The following is a 23,396-nucleotide window of genomic DNA, read 5'->3' as shown; positions in this document are numbered from 1 at the left end:
GGTTGCCGGGGGGGGTGGGGGGGGGGAGGACTGGTGCGCGCGAGAGGGCGGGCGAGGGAGGGACATTTGCCTAGAGGGATTGTGTTGTAAATAATTTAAAAATTAGTAGGGGTAAATGTCTGTATGGAAAAACTCTTTCAATAAAAATTATTTAAAAAAAAAAAAAAAAAACTTTAACCAAGTTCCGACCTGGCCTAAGAAAGACCTGGGCCACTTGATCAGTCAAGGGTACTCGGGCGGCCTCGACCGCCGGCGTTCCCAAGTTCTAGTTCAGGTCCAGCTTTTCCTCCCGAACAAAAGTCCATGCCTCCTCTGGGGTCTCAAAGTAATGGTGCTGGTCCTTGTAGGTGACCCACAAGCGCGCTGGCTGCAGCATTCCGAACTTGATCCTCTTTGCGTGCAGCACCGCCTTCGTCCGGTTAAACCGGGCCCGCCGCTTTGCCACCTCCGCACTCCAGTCCTGATATATCCGCACCGTCGAATTCTCCCATTTGCTGCTTTTCTCCCTCTTGGCCCACCTCAGCACTTTCTCCCGATCACAGAAACGCTGGAATCGCACCAGCACCGCCCTCGGGGGCTCGTTCGCCCTAGGCCGCCTAGCCATGACCCGATATGCTTCTTCCAGCTCCAGAGGCGATGGACCGGCCCCCTCTCCCATCAGGGAGCTCAGCATCTCTGCTACATATTTCGGGAGATCAGGCCCCTCCAGGCCTTCTGCTAGGCCCAGGATCCTCAAGTTCTTCCGCCTCATTCGAGTGTCCAGCTCCTCAAAGCGGCTCTGCCATTTCAGGTGGAGTGCCTCGTGCACCTCCACCTTTCCCACGAGGACCGTGGCCTCCTCCTCCCTTGCAGTCATCTCCTGCTGCAGCTCTCTTATCGACGCCTCTTGGGTCGCCTGGGCCCCCATCAGCCTTGTGGTTGTCGCGTTCATAGACTCTAAGAGTTCCACTTTCAGCTCCGTAAAACACCGGAGGAGAGCGGCCTGCTGCTCCTCCGCCCATTTTCTCCAATCTTCTAGTGCGCCACCGGCCGCCATTTTGGTCCTCTTCCCCCGCTTTTTTCGGGGAGCTGCTGCCGCTTTTTTTGTCGCCCCACTCCGAGTACCGACCATAAAGTTGGTCTCACTCTCCTCAGGGAGCCTTCCCCCACCGGGATTCGTCTTTACAGTACCGTCGGGGCCCTCCAATCGGCCCTTAAACACCTTTGTCGCAGGAGCTGCCAAATGTGCGACTTAGCTGGTCATAGCCGCAACCGGAAGTCCTGAATTAATAACTTAACATTGAGTCATTAATCTGTGAAATAAACTGCCACCTAGTGCAGTGAAGGGAGATTGTACTTTTAAAAAAATTTTTGCCCCAGGAGATCTCCAACGGTGGAGAGATTAAAATTGAGAATGTGCAAAAGACCAGAATTACATGAGCACAGATATCTCAGAGGACAGTGGTGCTGGCTGAGATTACAGAACAGTCAATGTAGGTCAGCAAGCACAGGGATAATGTGTGAACAGGACTTGGCACAAGTTACGACTTGGGCAGCAGCGTTTTGGATGACCTCTAAGTTTACAGAGGATGGAAGGTGGCAGGCCAGTCAGGAGTGCAATTCAGGTAAGTTATAACAAAATACAACACACTGTAACAAACAATAAAATGAAACAGAGGATGATTTAGTGTCAGCGTGTTTTCAGATAACATTATTTGTTTCAATTGGATTCCAGGGTATTCGCGACAGTGAACTAGCTCCCGGTTGCCAGATTTTACGTCACTAAGTTCAATTCCCTTATTTCAAATGAACACCAGGCACATAGGGCTGACTTTTTATGTCCACCTGGAGATGGGAATGGGGTCAGCATTGATCAAAACTTCATATTAAATTTAAATATCCTGTGTTATATTGGACCCGTGCAATCTTTCCGTAGGTGGGGAGTGGTTCAGGTTAGCGTCGGGTAGTCTCTGATCACCACTGACAGCTCTGAGGAAATTTGTTTTTCCTGTCCTCCACTTCATTGGATTGGGCAGGTTTTGGAAGGCTTTTGAAAATTTGTTTTGTTTGAAAGTTCAAGAACCTTGGGAGAAGCCTGAAGAGTCAGGAACATTCTGACAGGTAAATGCTGCACATTTTGACAACTTCAAATGTCACTGTTAGATGCAGTATTATAAAGTTAGATATGTTTTTCTGACATGACTGATCATAGGGCCCGGTCTTGCAAAGGGAAACAGACCATTACACTGATAAAGATATACATGTGTTCAGATGCTTGGGAGTACTTTCCAATTGTGAAAAGTGTTATTAGGAATTTGAAAGTGAAGAAAAAAGTACTCAGGAAGTCTTGTGCCATGATCTGAAGTGATTTTAATATCCAGTTGTCACTTAGAAAGTGATAAAAAAGCTCCCAGACTGCTTTGATTGACAGACCATCTGGTGTAGCGTATGAAGAACCAACCTTTTTTTTACAGTTTCAGTCGGCTTCATTTTTTGCATACTGTGCAAGGGATTGTTTTACAGTTGAGCATATTAAGAATGTTTGGTTGAGTTTCAAAAGTCGATGAGACACTTACCTGAGCAGAGGGTTGTGCATAGAGTTCAACTGACAGTTTTAAGAGATTATTAAAAGGATTAGCTGTCTTTGATGCGGTTACTGAACAAATGTTTGTTTTTTTCCAACAGCGTGACAACTTGAGATTTTTTCTTTGGTATGGAATTTTGTTTCCGTATGAATGCTTATATTTTTGAGTGACAATTCTATTAAGTTGTTATGGGTATACTTTTATCATGTATATTTCAAAGACTTCCCATTGCTATCACATGGCTGCTGAGGACTGTATATGGTTGATACTGGATGAGTAACTACGGAGGATATATGTTGAACATGGAAGTTATGAGGGGGAAATAGGCAAATGAGGGGACACAAAGGGGACATGGTAGGGATGAGGTGGTGTGGGTTGGAGTCATAAGAATTGTGTTGGAGAGGCAGGCCTGTTAATTCCCTCACCATTGGTGGCTGTGCATTCAGTGGCCTCGGAGCTAAGTTGTTGAACTTCCTCCCTACACCTCGTCTTCTCTCTACCTCAGTTTCCTCCTTTAAGATACTTCTCAAAACCAACCACTTTAACTTAGCATTTGGTTCCTTTATATCTCTTTGTGTGACTTAATGCCATATTTTGCTTTATAATGCTACTATAATGAGCTTTGGGGCCATTTTATTATGTTAAAGGTGCTATATAAATAAAAGTTATTATTTCTCTTGCCAACCTACGGAAAATCAGCCTGAGGTCCAAGTGTTTCTGGAAGCAGAAACCACACAAAATAAGAGCTCATGTACAGAGGGTAACATATTATCACAGATAGAAGATTGGTTGGCTAACAGGACGCAGCGAATCGGGAAAAATGGGATGTTCTGGAGTTGGCAGGTTATGATCACTGGAGTGCCACACGGATCAGTGCTGGGGCCTCAACTATTTACACTTTATTTTTTTAAAAATAAATTTAGATTACCCATCAGACATTTCAGATGGGTGATGCCTCTGGCTCTTTTCACTGGGCCATTAAGTCCCCTGATGTTCCAGGTGACTATTCTGATGGGGAGTTTCAATGCCCCTCCTTCTGCTTCATCAATCATACTTACCTTCTGTGGTTGCCCTCCTGCACTCCGGGGTTTCCCTTTGTTTGGGGGCCATTCAAATTGGCCATTGTCACCGTGTCCACCATGTGGCTGTGCCCTTGCACTCGTGAGGTTTCCCTTTGTCGAGGGGCCAGCCAAGATTGCCGCCACCACTGTGTACGCATTGTGGCTGTACCCTGAACTCCGGGATTTCCCTTTGATTGGAGGCCCTTCAAGGTGGATGTTTGAGGTGCCCTCATTTCCATTCTCACCATTTGCGATCTATAATCGGGGGGGGGGAAGGTTGCCTGGCATACTGGCGGTCCATACCATTCGGGTGTGGCCAGCTCCTCATTGCCTCGCGTGTTCATCATTGCCCAGAGCCTCAATCTTCCTTTCCAGGCTTTTACTAATTCTGCGGTCTTTACGGCTCCTCAAGTTGTTGTCTGGCATTCCTCATTCATTGTGGTGTTGTTGGAGGAGGGTGGGGGGCTTTTACCCCAGGTTTAGTGGTCTATCTTTGGAATAAAAGTGCCTAATTTCAGGTTTCCAGGCGAAGAGCCACCTCTTGTGCATCTGATCAGCACTGCTCCCTCACCGGACCAATCACTGAATATTTAAAAGGCTGAGTTAGATGAATTCTTGATTGATTAACAAGGGTGTCGAAGGATATAGAGGGTAGACAAGAAAGTGGAATAGATGCCACAATCAGATCAGCCATGATCTTAAATAAAGGTGGAGCAGGCGCGAGGGGCCGAATGGACTACTCCTGCTCCTAATTCCTATATTTGTAATTAGGTTCATATGTAAATGGAAGCAGTAATAAAGCAAAGCTCAGAATGGATACAAACATGCAATGCAATTTTATAACCAAGCATTTGTAGAATGGATGTGAAACAGCATTGGCAGCAGTGGTGTGCAGCTGGTAACACAGGCAAAAACGATCAAAATAGTACAAAAGTTTATCATTTAACATGGCAATTACTGGTGGCACAAAAACATCATGGGCGCGATTCTCAAAATGGAGACTAAGTGTTCGCGTCGTCGCGAACACCGTCACGTTTCACAATGGCACGAAATGGGCATGGGGACAACCGATTCTGGGGTGCTGGAGCGGTTCATGCCCCTCCCTGCACCAAATGGGCGCCACGCCAACCCGCGCATGCACGGGGGACTTCTTCAGCGTGCCGGCCCCAACGCAACATTGCGTAGGGGTTCAGGGGCCATCCGCGCAACAAAGTAGGCAGGGGGGGGGGGGGGAAGAGGCCAGCCCGCCAGGTGGGCCCCGATCGCGGGCCAGACCCCATCGGAGGCCCCCCCGGGGACAGAGCCCCCCTCCCTCCCCCACAGGTCACCCCCCCACCCCCGACCCTTTGCGCAGAGTTCCCGCCGGCAGCGACCAGGGGTGAACGGCGCCGGCGGGGCAATGCCGTTTCCGCGCGGCTGCTCGGCCCACCCAGGCCGGAGAATCAGCAGCCCGCGACTGTCGCCACGCCAAATGCGCCGGCACAAATGACGGCGATTCTCCGCACCTCGGAGAATTGCGCGCCAGCTTCAGCCGGCATGGCGCGGTGGCGGTGATTCTCCGGCCCGGCGTGAGGCTCGGAGAATCACGCCCCATAAGTTAAATCGCAAATTCAACATTTCAGAAGGCGTTGCATTATTGTCTATTTTTCTGGAAAACAGAAAACTAGTGACCTTCATTATGATAGGGAGCACTCCATTAGCACAATTAATTTGACATGTCAATAAAACTTTCACACCAAGCTCCCCGGCCATAGCTCAACAAGCCTACCAAGGAGGTTTAAACAAATTCTTACATAGGATGTGACCTTGCTGGGTAGGTCAACATTTGTTGCCATTCCTCAATGCCTTTGAGAAGGTGTAAACCAACTTCTTGAACTGGTGACGTTCTTGGCAGTGTCGGTGAATCCACAGTTCTGTCGGAAAGGATATTCCAGGATTTTGACATGCCGACAGTGAAGGGACTTTGGTATAGTTCCAAGTCAGGATGGTGTATGGCTCAGAGGGATACTTGCAGGTGGTGGTGTTACCATGCATCTGCTGCTATTGCCAGGTGGTGAGTTAATGTACTTACCACACGATTCCTAGCCTCTCACCTGCTCTTGTAGCCACAGTATTTATGTGGTTAGTCCAGTTCAGTTTCTGGTCAATTGTAACCCCACGGTGTTGATAGTGAAGAATTCAACAATGGCAATTCAAGGGGTTTTGTCATAGATACTCTCTTGTTGGAGATGGTCATTGCTTGGGGCATTCGTGTGGCACGAATGTTATTCGTCACTCATCAGCCCCAGCTACAGTTCTGAGGACCCGGGTTCGATTACCGGCCTTGGGTCACTGTCCATGTGGAGTTTGCACATTTTCCCCATTTCTGCGGGGGTTTCACCCCCACAACCCAAAGATTTGCAGGGTAGGTGGATTAGCCACACTAAATTGCCCCTTGGGTAATATAAATTTATTTTAAAAATTGATTGAGGGTAGGTCATTGATGATCCCCCCCCCCCCCCAGCCCCACACTAATTCCAGTTTTGTTTTGGGCTCCTTGATGTCACACCTTTTCAAATGTGGCCTTCATTTCAAGGGCAGTCACTCTCACCTCACCTCTGTAATAAGCTCAGCAACTGGGTAGGCCTGGTGGAACCCAAACTGAGCATCAGTGAACAGGTTATTGCAGTCTAAGCGCTGCTTGTTAGCACCGGCAACAGCACTTCGATCACTTTACTGATAACCATGAGTAGTCTGATTGCCATCTTCTGGTTAGTTGTTTACTTGTCCACAGCTGAATGTGGCAGGACTGCAGAGTTTATATCTGATGCATTCGCTGTGGAATGACGTAGCTCGGTCTATCACATGCTGCTTCCGCTGTATGCAAGTAGTCCTGAGCCGCAATCTCACAAGGTTGACACCTAGTGCTTGTCCTGGGATGACCTCCTGCACTCTGCACCAGAGGGTGAAAGATGGGAACCTGCCAGGAGTGCACTGGAATAGTCCAACTTTAATGATGAGGCACAATGAGGGTATTAGCAGCTGATGAGCTGAGATGAGGCTCGAGTTGGACAATGTAATGGAGGTGGAAGTAGGCAGCCTTAGGTGATGACTTGACTATCTACAACCTTATCGACTTCAGTTTAGAGAAGAAAATAAAATATGAAAATTGTTTTGGAATAAAAAATTGAAGTCTGAATTCAAGAGGATTGTAAATGGTTGAAATATTACTGATGATGTATTTAATTACGGTGCTATTTCCCTCAACAATCTTAATCCAGTAAGATGTTTTACAACACCAGGTTAAAGTCCAACAGGTTTGTTTCAAATCACTAGCTTTCGGAGCACTGCTCCTTCCTCAGGTGAATGATTCACTTGAGGAAGGAGCAGTGCTCCGAAAGCTAGTGATTTGAAACAAACCTGTTGGACTTTAACCTGGTGTTGTAAGACTTCTTACTGTGCTCACCCCAGTCCAACGCCGGCATCTCCACATCAATCTTAATCCAGCCTGAACAGTGCAATCACAACGTAAATCCTGATTTCCTGCTAAATCCTGTTTTTCCTTTCTTACGCTATTCAGCATCTTCACACTTTCGATACAAAATCTATGAGAGCATTACGTCCCTTCCATTCCTTTTTCAATTTGGATGGAGGAATGAGATTTACCGAACTAATGACAAGACGAAATGTTTTCCATTTTCATACCTCATCCTGCCCATTTCCTGATAACCCACAACTCACAGGTTTCTTCTTTTAATTAAATGAAACAAGAAAGGAGAGCTGAGGTAGACTCCTTTTAGAAGCAAGTCTCACAACTATGTGGATAATTAGGCTGCAATGTAATATGATCTGCTTCTTTCAATGGCCTTGAAGGGTACAGACTATTTCCTTGCATCACTGCCTTACTGGTTTTATGCAGGTCAGGATTGTAGTCAGTAGTGAAGCAATTCAGGCAACCACTTCAGTAACTTCCCTCTGGTTTGAATTGAACAAAGAAATAAACAGGATCCTTAACCATTTAAGTAACAAAGAAAATGGGCGGGATTCTCCGACCCCCGGCCGAGCTGAAATCGCGCCACGCCGGTCGCGGCCCCCCCCCGGCAATTCTCCGGCCCGTGATGGGCCAAAGTCCCGCTGGTTCTATGCAGGCCCTGCCGGTGTAAATTGGACTAGGTCCCTTACCGGTGGGACCTGACGGCGTGGGTGGGCTCTGGGGTCCTGAGGGGGCGCGGGGCGATCTGGCCCTCGGGGGAGCCCCCACGATGGCATGGCCGTGATCGGGGCCCACTGATCCGCGGGCAGGCCTGTGCCATGGGGGCACCCTTTTCCTACCCGTCGGCTATGTAAGCTTCCGCCATGGCCGACGTGTAGGTGGAACCCCCCCCCCCCCCCCCCCCCCCCGCACATGCGTGGGGATGACATCAGCAGCCGCTGACGCTCCCACACATGCGAGGACCCCTGCTGGCCGGCGGAATCCCTTCGCCCCCGGCTGCCGCGGCACCAAAGGCCTTCCACGCCGGCCGGCGGGGCGCCAACCACTCCGGGGCGGGCCTAGCCCCTGAAGGTGCGGAGGCGGCCTGACGCCGGAGTGGTTCACGCCACTCCATCCCGCCGGGACCCCCCACCCCGCCGGGTACGGGAGACTCCCGCCCAAAATCTCGTGTGGGATTCTCCCTTCTGGGGACTAAGTCCCCATGCCCGCCGGAAAACGGGAGAGAATCACTCCGGACTTTTTCCTTGAAGGTCTGGGGGTCATTCTCCGTTTTCCAGGAGGCCAGCAGAGCCTCGGCGTGCGTCCTGTAGCTCTGGCTGCCGGTGGGGCCCTGCTAGTCAGACTGTGCGGCCATGCACGCGTGCGGCAGCCCACCCCAGCGCGGGCGCGGCCAACATGGCGGAGCCAGAGAGCGGGCCCACGCGGAGGAATGTAGGTCCCTCCCAGATCCCGACAGCCCGCCAATCAGTGTCCCCTGATCACGGGCCTGGCCACCGCTGAGTCCCCCCACCTCTGGAGTCAGATACCCCCCACCAGGACCGGAACCAACAGCAGGCAATTTTCACACAGCCAAGTTACGCACATAGATTTGATCAGATGTCTTCTTAGGCTTTGGTGGCGGGATAAATATTGACCAGATCAATGCACAAAACCCCCCATCTCTTCTTTGAAACGGTGTCATAGAATTCTTTATGACTGCATTTGACAATGGGCATTAGGTCAAGGTTTTGATTGTGGTCTAAAAACACTCTTCAAATCCTCTCACTGATATTCCCACCACCCACCCCTTTGGAATGTTGAGGCACCTCTACTTGTGTTGCACTTGACCTGAACCACAGCAGCAAGCACCAGAACAATCTTTCCTCAAATGCACAAGAGCCATGGGCCAGGAGTCAAAATAATTTCAGTAGGTGGCAGCACGGTGGCACAGTGGTTAGCACTGCTGCCTCAAGGCACCGAGATCCCAGGTTCGATCTCGGCTCTGGGTCACTGTCCGTGTGGAGTTTGCACATGTCTCCCCATGTCTGCGTGGGTCTCACCCCCACAACCCAAAACAATGCACACGGTAGGTGGATTGGCCACACTAAATTGCGCCTTAATTGGCAAAAATGAATTGGATACTCTAAATTTATATTTTAAAAAATGATTTCAGTAAAGTAATAGAAGTTAGCTCTTGACTCCAAGTCAGAGGGTTGTGAATTTCCATAAGACCATAAGACATAGGAGTGGAAGTAAGGCCATTCGGCCCATCGAGTTCACTCCGCCATTCAATCATGGCTGATGGGCATTTCAACTCCACCTACCAGCATTCTCCCCGTAGCCCTTAATTCCTCGCGACATCAAAAATTTATCTATCTCTGCCTTGAAGCCATTTAGCGTCCCGGCCTTCACTGCACTCCGCGGCAATGAATTCCACAGGCCCACCACTCTCTGGCTGAAGAAATGTCTCCGCATTTCTGTTCTGAATTTACCCCCTCTAATTCTAAGGCTGTGTTTCAGTCTCATTTGGAGTCTTGTGTTGGAGACTTGTGTTTAGAATCTAGGTTGACGTACCAGTACACTACTGAGGGAATACTGCACTGTCAGAAGTGCAGGAGATGTTCATCTGTGGCCTTGTTTGTAGGTGCCTGTAATTTAGAAGACACTATCTCAAGAACAGTGGGGAGCTTTCAATCAAAACCAAAAATAAAAATAGATTATCCAACTACCTGTCTGTGGAATCATGCTGTGTGAAAATCAGACGCTATGTTTGCTTCCATCATGAGAATGACAGATTGGATATGAAGTATTTTGTGACATTCTGAGGCTGTGATAAGGTGCTTTATAAAAAAATATATTTTCCTTTATTAAATGACTCAGTATCTCTCTCTCACACTGAATAAACTACAATCCTGGAAAGCAAGGGACAGCAGTTTGAAAATTTAAGTTTTCTTTCAGTCAGTTCCTTGAATGGTCAAGGTTTGTCAGAAGATGTTACTGCACAGTGAGTGCAAGTGACCACTAGAGGGAGAATGAGCAGGTAAAGTGATAAATCTGAGGTACGGCATTCTTGGATTTAACTGCGAGTCTGACATCTCAAGACTGTCAGTTTTGGATTTATAAGCCTAGGAAAACTGATGGGATGTAAAATGCAAGTACAAGTATATAATGAAGACAGCGATAATAACAACTTGCGAAAATATGCAAATGATTTTTCAAGGCGGCAGCAAATCGTCAAAACTGGAGATGGCCTTTATGAAAGTGACCCCAATTTAACCACTTGGGGTTGAGAAGTGACAAACAAAACCAGTGTCGTACAATTATCATAGATATCATAGAATTTACAGTGCAGAAGGAGGCCATTTGGCCCATCGAGTCTGCACCGGCTCTTGGAAAGAGCACCCTACCCAAAGTCAACACCCCCACCCTATCCCCATAACCCAGTAACCCCACCCAACACTAAGGGAAATTTTGGACACTAAGGGCAATTTATCAAGGCCAATCCACCTAACCTGCACATCTTTGGACTGTGGGAGGAAACCGGAGCACCCGGAGGAAACCCACGCACACACGGGGAGGATGTGCAGATTCCGCACAGACAGTGACCCAAGCCGGAATTGAACCTGGGACCCTGGAGCTGTGAAGCCATTGTTCTATCCACAATGCTACCATGCTGGCTTGAGGCAATTCACACCTCTTTAACCTGTGATTATCCCTCTCTCCAGTCGCTCCATCTAGACCAGTAAAGACTTAATTACCTGCAAAGACTCGCATTCAAAGTATCGTCTCGCATCATTGACTTTGTCTATATATGTGTTTCTGGAACCCTTCTCTTCATTCACTTGAGGAAGGAATTGTGCTCTGAAAGCTAGTGATTCGAAACAAACCTGTTGGACTTTAACCTGGTGTTGTAAGACTTCTTAGTATATAAAAGGTTAATGTGGCACAAAGTCCAGTAACACCCACACAATGATGTAAGAAGTCATACAACCTAGGGTCAATGTGATGTTGGTCAGAGACTGGTTAAGACCTAGACATGGTGGTGGCTCCATGCCTCGACCTTTTATTCTATGTACATAGTTACAGGTAGTTAATAAAGACTTGCTGTTAACTGAAGACGACAAAGACTTCCGTAATCAAGAGCATTACAACACTTGTCACTTGAAATAACTTTGGAGGTTGCCTTCAATACCCAATGTCAAAAAGTTGATTCCAGGTGTTGATTATTCTTTGCATAAACAAATACTGCCTTTCATAAATTTGAACATGTTCCTGCTCATATTGTGGCAGTTAAATGTTCAATCCCGGACACAAACACGGTACTTTTGCGACTGATTTCATCCCCCTCTCCCACCTTTCATTTCATTTCATTATACAATTACCTTTTTTTATTCATTCAAGGGATGGAGGATTCACTGTCTGGACCAGAATTCATTGTCCATCTTTAATTACCCTTGGGACGTGGTGGTGAGCTGCTTTCTTGAAGCGCTTGTGTCCTTGTGGTATAGGTACACCCACAGTGCTGCTCGGGAGAGAGTTCCAGGGTTTTGACCCAGCAACAATGAAGGAACGATATATTTCCAGGCCAGGATTTTAATTTAATAAGAACATAAGAACTAGGAGCAGGAGTAGGCCATCTGGCCACTCGAGCCTGCTCCACCATTCAATGAGATCATGGCTGACCTTTTGTGGACTCAGCTCCACTTTCCGGCCCGAACACCACAACCCTTAATCCCTTTACTCTTCAAAAAGCTATCTATCTTTACCTTAAAAACATGTAATGAAGGAGCCTCAACTGCTTCACTGGGCAAGGAATTCCATAGATTCACAACCCTTTGGGTGAAGAAGTTCCTCCTAAGCTCAGTCCTAAATCTACTTCCCCTTATTTTGAGGCGATGTCCTCTAGTTCTGCTTTCACCTGCCAGTGGAAACAACCTGCCCGCATCTATCCTATCTATTCCCTTCATAATTTTACATGTTTCTGTCAGATCCCCCCACATCCTTCTAAATTCCAATGAGTACAGTGTAAGTTTACTCAACCTATCCTCGTAATCCAACCCCTTCAGCTCTGGCATTAACCTAGTGAATCTCCTCTGCACACCCTCCACGCCAGTATGTCCTTTCTCAGGTAGGGAGACCAAAACTGAACACAATACTCCAGGTGTGGCCTCACTAACACCTTATACAATTGCAGCATAACCTCCCTAGTCTTAAACTCCATTCATCTAGCAATGAAGGACAAAACTCCATTTGCCTTCTTAATCACCTGTTGCACCTGTAAACCAACATTTTGCAACTCATGCACTAGCACACCTAGGTCTCTCGGCACAACAGCATGTTTTAATATTTTATCATTTAAATAATAATCGCTTTTGCTGTTATTCCTACCAAAATGGATAACCTCACATTTGTCAACATTGTATTCCATCTGCCAGACCCTAGCCCATTCACTTAACCTATCTAAATCCCTCTGCAGACTTCCGGTATCCTCTGCACTTTTTGCTTTACAACTCATCTTAGTGTCGTCTGCAAACTTGGACACATTGCACTTGGTCCCCAACTCCAAATCATCTATGTAAATTGTGAACAATTGTGGGCCCAACATTGATCCCTGAGGGACACCGTTAGCTACTGATTGCCAACCAGAGAAACACCCATTAATCCCCACTCTTTGTTTTCTATTAATTAACCAATCCTCTATCCATGCTACTACTTTACCCTTAATGCCATGCATCTTTATCTTATGCAGCAACCTTGTGTGGTACCTGGTCAAAAGCTTTCTGGAAATCCAGCTATATCACATCCATTGGCTCCCCGTTATCTACTGCACTGGTAATGTCCTCAAAAAATTCCACTAAATTAGTTAGGCACGACCTGCCCTTTCTGAACCCATGTTACGTCTGCCCAATGGGACAATTTCCATCCAGATGCCTCGCTATTTCTTCCTTGATGATAGATTCCAGCATCTTCCCTACTCCCGAAGTTAAGCTAACTGGCCTATAATTACCCGCTTTCTGCCTACCTCCTTTTTTAAACAGTGGTGTCACGCTTGCTAATTTCCAATCTGCCGGGACCACCCCAGAGTCTAGTGAATTTTGATAAATTATCACTAGTGCATTTGCAATTTCCCATGCCATCTCTTTTAGCACTCTGGGATGCATTCCATCAGGGCCAGGAGACTTGTCTACCTTTAGCCCCATTAGCTTACCCATCACTACCTCCTTAGTGATAACAATCATCTCAAGGTCCTCACTTGTCATAGCCTCATTTCCATCAGTCACTGGCATGTGATTTGTGTCTTCCACTGTGAAGACCGACCCAAAAAACCTGTTCAATTCCTCAGCCGTTTCCTCATCTCCCATTATTAAATCTCCCTTCTCATCCTCTAAAGAACCAATATTTACCTTAGCCACTCGTTTTTGTTTTATATATTTGTAGAAACTTTTACTATCTGTTTTTATATTCTGAGCAAGTTTATTCTCATAATCGATCTTACTCTTCGTTATAGCTTTTTTAGTAGCTTTCTGTTGCCCCCTATAGATTTCCCAGTCCTCTAGTCTCCCACTAATCTTTGCCACTTTGTATGCTTTTTCCTTCAATTATTTCCTTAGATATCCACGGTCGATTTTCCCTCTTTCTACCGTCCTTCCTTTTTGTTGGTAGAACTCTTTGCTGAGTGCTGTGAAAAATCGCTTGGAATGTTCTTCACTGTTCCACCATAAAGTCTTTGCTCCCAGTCTTCTCTCATCCCATTGCTTTGTTTAAGCAAAAACACTAGTGTTTGATTTTACCTTCTCACCCTCCATCTGTATTTTAAATTCCACCATATTGTGATCGCTCCTTCCGAGAGGATCCCTAACTATGAGGAGATCATTAATCAATCCTGTCTCATTACACAGGACCAGATCTAGGACCGCTTGTTCCCTCGTAGGTTCCATTACATACTGTTCTAGGAAACTATCGTGGAGACATTCGATAAACTCCTCCTCAAGGCTGCCTTGACCAACCTGGTTAAACCAATCGACATGTAGATTAAAATCCCCCATGATAACTGCTGTACCATTTCTACATGCATCAGTTATTTCTTTGTTTATTGCCTGCTCCATCATAATGTTACTATTTGATGGCCTATAGACTACTCCTATCAGTGACTTTTTCGCCTTACTATTCCTGATTTCCACCCAAATGGATTCAACTTTATCCTCCATAGCACCAATGTCATCCCTTCCTATTGCCCGGATGTCATCCTTAAATAAGAGCTTAACAAATAATAAACCATTCCATGCGCTTTCTTAACCATCTTGTCCATCTATCCTGCTACCTTCAAGGACCTGTAAACATGCACATTAAAGTCTCTAATTACCTCACCACTCTTGATATCTTCCCATTTATTGAGTATTCCCTTGCATTGTTTCCCCTCCATAAATGCATTACCTCACACTTTTCCGGATTAAATCCATGTGCTACTTCCATGCCCACTCAACTAAACTATATCATTATCGAGTTGACAGCTATCTATTTCATTATCAACTACACAGCCAATTTGACAAATTTACCAATGATGCCTCCAACATTTAAGTTTAAATCATTAAGGGCTGCATGTGGCACAGTGGTTAGCACTGGGACGGCAGCACTGAGGACCCGGGTTCAATTCTCGCCCCTGGGTCACTGTCCGTGTGGAGTTTGCACATCCTCCCCATGTCTGCGTGGGTTTCACTCCCACAACCCAAAGTTGTGTAGGTTAGGTGGACTGGCCATACCAAATTGCCCCTTCATTGTTGATAACATAATTGGGTACTCTAAATTTATAAAACAAAAGTCTAAATCATTAATATGTACAACAAATAGAAAGGGCCCCAAAATTGAGTCCTCTGGAATGTCGCGAGAAATCGTTTTCTATTCGCAAAACCACTCATCAACCAATACGTTTGTTTTCTGTCACTGAGCCAATTGTGGATCCAACCTTCCCCTGTATTCCAGGAGATTGAACTTTTCTAACCAGTCTGTCATGTGGAACCTTGTCAAATGCCTTACTGAAATGAGGCACAGACTATTTTCTAAATGGGAAAAGGCTAAAGAAATCAGAAGCACAAAAGGACTGCGGAGTCCTAGTCAAGATTTTCTTAAGGTTAACGTGCAGGTTCAGTCAGCAGTTAGGACGACAAATCCAATGTTAGCATCCATGTCGAAAGGGCTAGAAAACAAGAGCAGGGATCTACTTCTGAGGCTGTATAAAGGTTCTGGTCACACCCCATTTTGAGTACTGTGAGCAGTTTTGGGCTCCGTATCTAAGGAAGGATGTGCTGACTTGGAAAGGGTCCAGAGGAGGTTCACAAGAATGATCTCTGGAATGAAGAGCTTGTCATTTGAGGAACGATTGAGGACTCTGGGTCTGTACTCGTTGGGAGTTCAGAGGATGAGAGTGGATATTATCGAACCTTACAGGATACAGAGAAGCCTAGATAGAGTGGACTTGGAGAGGATGTTTCCACTAGTAGGAAAAACTAGAACCCAAGGGCACAGCCTCAGACTGAAAAGACGTCCTTTAAAACTGAGGTGAGGAGAAATTTCTTCAGCCAGAAGGTGGTGAATCTGTGGAACTCTTTACTGAAGAAGGCTGTGGAGGCCATATCACTGAGTGTCTTTAAGGCAGAGATAGATAGGCTCTTGATTAATAAGGGGATCAGGGGTTATGGGGAGAAGGCAGGAGAATGGGGATGAGAAAAATATCAGCCATGATTGAATGGCATGCAGATTCGATGGGCCGAATGGCCAATTCTGCTCCTATGTCTTATGGTCTTATGAATCCTCCTTGTTACTTCCTCAAAAAATTGCATTACGTTAGTAACACACAATCTTCCCTTAGCAAAACTATTCTGACTATCACTGATCAATCCGTGCCTTTCTAATTGACAGTTTATCTCTCAAAATTGTTTCCAATAATTTACCCATCACTGATGTCAAACCGGCTGGTCTATAGTTTTCTGGCCTAGGGCACTTGGCCTTTGCAGCATTCAGTGACTTTGGCCATTTCTTGATATAATTTCTTTTTTTTTAAATTTAGAGTACCCAATTCTTTTTTTCCCAATTAAGTTGCAATTTAGCGTGGCCAATCAACCTGTCCTGCACATCTTTATTGGTTTGTGGGGGGTGAGACCCACGCAGACACGGGAGAATGTGCAAACTCCATATGGACAGTGAGCTGGGGACGGGATCGAACCCGGATCTCAGCACTGTGAGGCAGCAGTGCCGACCACTGTGTTACTGTGCCGCCCAATTCTTGATATCATAAGAACTGAATAGAATTGGCTGAAAACTGGCAGCTAAAATGTTGGTGACCTCAGGAGGAGGCCAAGATGGATCATTCTTTGCACTTCTAACTAAAAATGGTTGGAAATGTTTCAGTTTTGTCTTTTGCACTGATGTGCTGGGCACCTCCATCATTGAAGATGGTGATATTTATGGAGCATCCTCTTCCAGTAAGTTCACCACAACTTTTGTGGCAGGACTGCGTGGCTCAGGTCTGATCTGTTCATTGTAGGTCTTCCTATCACTCGCAAATCGTCCTGTGCTGTAGATTCACACCTCAGGTTAATCCCACATTCTTAGATATGCCTGTTGCTGCTCCTTGCATGCACTCCCTGTACTCTTCATTAAACCTGGGTTAATCCCCAGCCTGATAGTAATGAGGTTACATGTGGTTGAACATAATTTTGCTGCTGCTGCTGCTGCTATGGCTCAAAGCTCCTTGCGGGTCCATTTTTGAAGTGCTTCATCTGCTCAAATCTATCACATTTAGCACGGCGATAGTGCCATACTACACAATGGAGTGCATCATCAATGGGAAGATGGGACATCATCGCTACAAGAATTGTGCTGTGATCATTCCTACTGGTGCTGTCGTGGACATATGTATCTGCGACAGGTAGATTGCAAAAGTAGTTTTTTCCCTCTTGTTGATTCCTTCACCATCTGCAACATGCCCATGCCTTCAGGATTCAGCTAGTTGGATAAGTAGAATTGCTACTGAGCCACGTTTGGTGATGGATATTGAAGTCCCCACCCAGAGTATATTCTGTGCCCTTGCCACCGTCATTGTTTCTAGGGCAGTACAGTAGCACAGTGGATAGCACTGTGGCTTCACAGCACCAGGATCCCAGGTTCGATTCACCGCTAGGTCACGGTCTGTGTGGAGTCTACATGTCCTCCCCATGTCTGCGTGGGTTTCCTCCGGGTGCTCAGGTTTCCTCCGACAGCCCAAAGACGTGCAGGGTAGGTGGACTGGCCATGATAAAGGAGGTGGTAATCAACAAGATGTTTCCTTGGCCATGTTTGACCTGATCGCCCGACTGTTGTTTGACTAGTCTGCGGGACAGCTCTCCCCATTTTGGCAGAAGCCCCCAGATTTTAGTAAGGAGGACATAGCATCATTGACAGGCTGGGTATGCATTTATAGTTCTGAAACCAAGGTAGTTGCCAGGTGGCCTGTCTGGTTTTATTCTTTAATCAACTTTTCTGCGGTGATTTGATGCACCCAAGTCGATTTAGAGGGAGGTGGTGGCGTAGCCATATTGTCACTGGACCGGTAATCCGGAGGCCCAAGCTAATTCTCTGGGAACCTGGGTTTGAATCCCACCACAGCAGATTCACTTTTAGTAAGCCACTCAGTTCAAAGGCAATTGGGAATTGGGCAATAAACGGTGGCCCAGTGATGCTCACATCCCATGAATGAATTTAACAAAAACATTCTTGGCCATTTAAAAGGGTAGTTGAGAGTCAACCACATTGCTATGGGTCTGGAGTCACATGTAGACCAGACCGGTAAGGGCTGCAGATTTCCTTCCTTAAATGACATTAGTGAACTGGATGGGTTTTTACAACAATCGGCAATGCTTTCACGGTTACCATTACTGAGACTAGCTTTTAATTCCAGATTTGTTAATTGAATTTGAATTCCATCAGTTACCATTTTGGAATTTAAACCCACGCCCCCAGAACATTAGCCTGGGCCTCTGTAATACTAGACCAGTGACTACCCAAAGACTAGGGAACAGGGTTGGTGGTGAGTCAAGATAATAATTAATTCAATGGTTATCATCTGTTGCTCAATCGGTCGGCCTCTCGCCTTTGAGTTAGGAGGTTGTGGGCTCAAGTTTCACTCCACAAATCTATGACAAAAATCTAGGTGACACTGCTGTACTGTGGGCAGGGCCATGTTTCAAATTAAACATCAAATTGTGCCCTGCGCACCATCCCACCTCTGAGGTGGATGTAAAATATCCCACGTATTATTTCTAAGAGAAGGGAGTTATCTCTGGTGGCCTGGCTAACATTTATTCCTCAAATCAATATCACAAAAACAGATCATCTGCTCATTGTCACTGTGGTGAATGTGATTCACACTATATATAGTTGCCAATATCACTCCATGTATATATGTTCGTTATCTACCCGTTGTAAGATCAATGCTGTATATAGTTGCCAATATAACTCCGTTAATATATGTTCACTATCCACCATTGTAAGTGCAGTTGCACTATCCGACCACCAGGGGGAGTCACTCTGGGAGTACGCAAGAGTTTGTACTGGGCTCCTCCCTTGGCTCCACCCAGGACTCCTCCCCCTGGGACCGATGTATAAAGATCAGTGCCTTAGAGCCAGCCTGCAGTCATCTGGAGTTCAACGACGAATAGGCTGGCTCTGTTGTAAGTGTATTAAAGCCTCTGTTCAGATCCAACTACACGTGTTCGCTGAATTGATGGTTCCATCAGTCACATTGCTGTTTATGCTTTTTTAAAAATTCGTTCATGGGATGCGAGAGTCGCTGGCTGGGCCAGCATTTGTGCCAATCCCCAATTGCCCTTGAACTGAGTGGTTTGCTAGGCATTTAAGAGTCAACCACATTACTGGGGATCTGGTGTTAAATGTCGGCCAGACCAGGTAGGGATGGCAGATTTCCTTCCCTAAAGGACATTAGTGAACCAGATGGGTTTTTACGACAATCGACAATGGTTTCATGGTCATCATTGGATGTTCAATTCCAGATTTTTATTGAATTTATGTTTCACCATCTGTCATGGTGGGATTTGAACCCAGGGCCCCAGAGAATTACCCAGGGACTCTAGATTACTAGTCCAGTGACAATACCACTACGCCACCCAACTCACGCGAGTTTGCTGTATGCAGATTGGCTACCATTTCCCCTACATTAAAACAGCGACTGCACTGCAAACATACCTCATTAGTGGTAAAGCTCTTTGGGACAATCCAGTTGATGTGAAAGATACCAAATGCATTCAAGACTTTATTAAAAAGAATACTGGCTGTGGCCAAGCAGCATAACAAATGAGATGCAGCTGAGAAGTTTAAAAAAAATATCAACAATGAAAATCTGAAACAGAGACCTATCCTAACCTGTTTCCTATCAAATGAGGATTGATCTGTTGAATGTTTTTGTTTGTATCTTTGTTTCTCCAGTTCTTCCTTCCACAGTTTTCTAACCCTGAGCTTAGCCAGAGGCTCCTCTTTGCACCATTACCAGGACGTGAATGTTCCCCCTACAACTGATGATGAAAACTGGACACAACGCTGATCAGACCCCTGTATAATTAGAGTATGACAATTTCTGACCTGTCCAGCATGGATTTATCCATTTATTCATTCCATTGATTGGTGTTCACAGTACACGAAACAAGCTGAAGCATCAACCTCACCCTCAATTTATTTTGCACAATTTAAACATTCATAATAAGAGGTGAGTTGAAACTTTAAATATGACAGTAAGGTTGCGAGCCTCACTGCTATGCAGGATTTCAACTTTTAACTTTGTTGGCAGGGGTTTTTGAATTTCAGGGACCCACCAACTTCATCAAGGCAAAGGATTTTTTTGGTGGATTTTTAAAAAAAATTCTGAAAGCGGTTTTCTTTCCTACCAGTCAAGCATACGAGAGCAGAACATTACTTTTGATTTATTTTTAAATCTACACAATTAAAAGAGCATCCATTACAGAAATAATCCGGACATGACTTTTAAATCATTCTGTACACAAACCACACAAATTGCATTTATATAGTTTTACAGCACAATTTATTTTTTCAAGAAGGGAATCTGTTATCCTGGCTGTTGACAAAGTCAATAACGAAGGAATAAGTTTTAAATTTGCATGGTTGGATATTAACAGAGAACCAAGTACCAAGTCATTAATGAAATCAGCAAATCACTTCTTAACCCATTCTTCCTTTTCTTTTTGTTCGCTGACAACTTCCTTAAGGTATGCGATGCACATCCTGCTTAAATTGTGTCCACATTTCCTTTGGAAGGATTTGATGCTTCATGCTCAAATCTAAAGCTCGCTTGATGCGGAAATTTCTATCATTGTCAAGGTTTTCAGGCAACCTTCTCACAGCATCTTTCACGTTACCATCTTCGCGCAGTGTGTCATCTCGCACAAGTCCATATTTGTTGAACCCTGCAGCGTTATAGTACCACTTTTGAAGGCTTTGAAGCAAACAGCTTGTTGCTTTGCTGGGCTTTCGCTGCCATCTTCTTGCTCAGGAGGTCAGTGCGGCTGCGCGGTGTTGACCGTCCAGCAGGATTTAGTGGCTTAAGGAGATGAGTGCCTTCACACCTCCCTCCTGGATCCAGATGTGTGCCTATGGTCTTCGCAATTGGGAGCCGCCGAACAACAATTTCTCTCACCTCCACACATACAACCCTCCTCGAGTCGGAAACATCTCAGGTTTTCCCTATATTTAGTTTATAATCTGGAAACTGGCCAAATTCCTCCAGAATCCTCATAATTTCTTCCATCCCCTCTGGTGGGTTTGAAACATTTAGGAGCAGGTCGTCTGTGCATACCGAGACTCTGTGTTCGACTCCCCCCCCCCCCCCCAACCCCCGGATCAGCCCCTTCCAGCCCTTTGAGGCTCTCAGCGCAATAGCCAGCGGCTCTATGGCCAACGTGAACAGCAGTGGGGAGAGGGGGCATCCCTGTCTCGTCCCCCCGATGCAGCCTGAAAGAGTCCGATGTTGACCTGTTCATCCGTACGCTCGCAACAGGAGCCTGATGTAACAGCCTGACTCAGTCAATGAAGCTCCACCCAAATCCAAACCGCCCCAGTACCTCCCACAGATATTCCCATTCCACTTGGTCAAATGCCTTCTCTGCGCCCATTGCGACCACTACCTCCAGGTCCCTACCTTCTGGGGGCATCATAATCACATTTAACAACCTTCTTACGTTGGCTGCCAACTGCCTACCCTTAACAAATCCCATCTGGTCCTCCCCAATCACTTCCGGAACACAGTCTTCAATCCTAGAGGACAAGATTTTGGCCAGCAGATTGGCGTCCACATTTAGTAGGGATATTGGCCTATGGGACCCGCATAGTTCCGGGTCCTTGTCCCGCTTCAGGATCAATGAGATAGTGGCCTGTGACATCGTCGGGGGAAGCACACCACGCTCCCTTGCCTCACTGAATGTCCTCATCAACAGTGACCCCAATATCCCAGAGAACTTTTTGTAGAGCTCCACTGGGTACCCATCCGGCCCCGGGGCTTTGCCCGACTGCATGGCCTTTAGTCCCTCTGCTATTTCCTTCAACCCAATCGGGGCCCCCAGCCATTCTACCGACTCCCCCACCCCCGTCCACCTTCAGGAACTTCAGCCCCCCTAAAAAGTGCCTCATCCCCTCCGGCCTAGCTGGGGTTCCGCCTCATACAACCTACTGTAAAACTCCTTGAACGCCTTATTAACCCTGTTGAGTCTCTGACCAGGTTCCCGCCATCATCCTTTACTTTCCCTATCTCCCTGGCTGCCTCCCTCTTTCTAAGATGCTGTGCAAGAATTCTGCTGGCCTTCTCACCATGTTCATAAATCGCCCCCCTCGCTTTTCTCAGCTGCTCTACCGCCTTCCCTGTAGTTAACAAGCTGAACTCCGCCTGTAGCCTCCGTCGCTCCCTTAGAAGCCCTGCCTCTGGGGTCTCCACATACCTCCTGTCGATCTGCAATATCTCCTTTATCAGTCGGTCCGTCTTTGCTCTGTCTGCCTTCTCCCTGTGGGCCCGTACCGAGATCAGCTCCCCTCTAACCACCGCCTTTAATGCCTCCCAGACCATCGCCTCCGAAACTTCACCCGTGTCATTGACTTCCAGGTAGTTCTGAATACATTTCCTCAGCCGCCCACACACCTCTTCATGAGCCAAAAGTCCCATGTCCTGCCTCCTTGCTAACCTGTAGGTCAACCCAGTGCGGGACATGATTTGATATTGTGATCGCCGAATACCCTGTGTCCACTACCCCCGTCAGTCGAGCCCTGTACAAAATAAAAATGTCAATCCGGGAGTACACTTTATGCACATAGGAGTAGAAGGTTAATTCCTTAATTCTCGGCTGCCCAAATCTCCATGGGACCACCCCCCCCCGTCCACCCCTCTCCCCCATTTGCTCCATAAACCCCTTTACTCCTTCGCCATTGCTGGTGCCCTGCCCATCCTTGAGCTCGACAGGTCTAACCCAGGGGCAATAACTGTATTAAAGTCCCCTCCCATGAGCAAATTATGAGAATTCAGGTTTCTGGGATCTTCCCCAACATCCTCTTCATAAGCTCCACATCATCCCAATTTGGCACGTACACGTTCACTAGTACCACCGGCAACCCTTCCAGCTTCCCACTGAACATAATGTACCGGTCTCCCACATCCACAACTATTCTTCCCGCCTCAAATAATACTCGCTTATTAATCAGGATCGTGACACCTCTTGTCTTTGAGTCCAATCCGAGTGAAAAACCTGTCTGACCCATCCCTTCCGTAATCTAATCAGTTACTCTAAGGTGCATCTCCTGTAACATTACCACATCCGCCTTCAGTCCCCTCAGATGCACGGACACGCATGCCCTCTTAACTGGCCCATTTAGCCCTCCCACATTCCATGTGATCAGCCTGGTTGGGGGGCTCATTGCCCCCCCCCCCCCCCCCCGCCAATCAGCCATCCCCTTTTTGGGCCAATCTCCAGCCCGCACCCCAAGTATCCCCCAGCACGCCCTCAGGCAGCCGCCGCCCCTGACCTCCTTTCTGTCCCACAGCAAACGACCCACCCTCGTCAGCAGAACATTCCCCCCCCCCACCTAGTAACAGCACAATGTAAACCAACCCCTTCAACAAGCATAACATCTGCTCACCCCCCACTGTGCTTCCGTGAGCTAGCCCGCCCAGCTAGCTTGGTGACCCCCGCACATGGCGCCAGAGACATTCTCTCACCCATTGTTCCCCTGCCCCCCCAAAAAAACTCAGACACACATATGCAAAAGAAAAGCAAT

The 23,396-nt window shown here is 46.7% G+C and overlaps 1 protein-coding gene and 1 pseudogene across 11 annotated transcripts in view; both read right to left on the bottom strand.

The window, feature by feature from the left end:
* dlgap1a (discs, large (Drosophila) homolog-associated protein 1a) overlaps positions 1-23,396 on the bottom strand; it is a 1,116,163-nt gene that overhangs the window by 130,144 nt on the left and 962,623 nt on the right. The window lies entirely within an intron of this gene.
* Positions 20,294-23,341, bottom strand: LOC119972882 (annotated as a pseudogene).

This window comes from Scyliorhinus canicula, chromosome 10, assembly GCF_902713615.1.
Source record: "Scyliorhinus canicula chromosome 10, sScyCan1.1, whole genome shotgun sequence".
NCBI classification, from domain to species: domain Eukaryota; kingdom Metazoa; phylum Chordata; class Chondrichthyes; order Carcharhiniformes; family Scyliorhinidae; genus Scyliorhinus; species Scyliorhinus canicula.
This window is presented reverse-complemented; position numbering and strand designations above follow the sequence as displayed.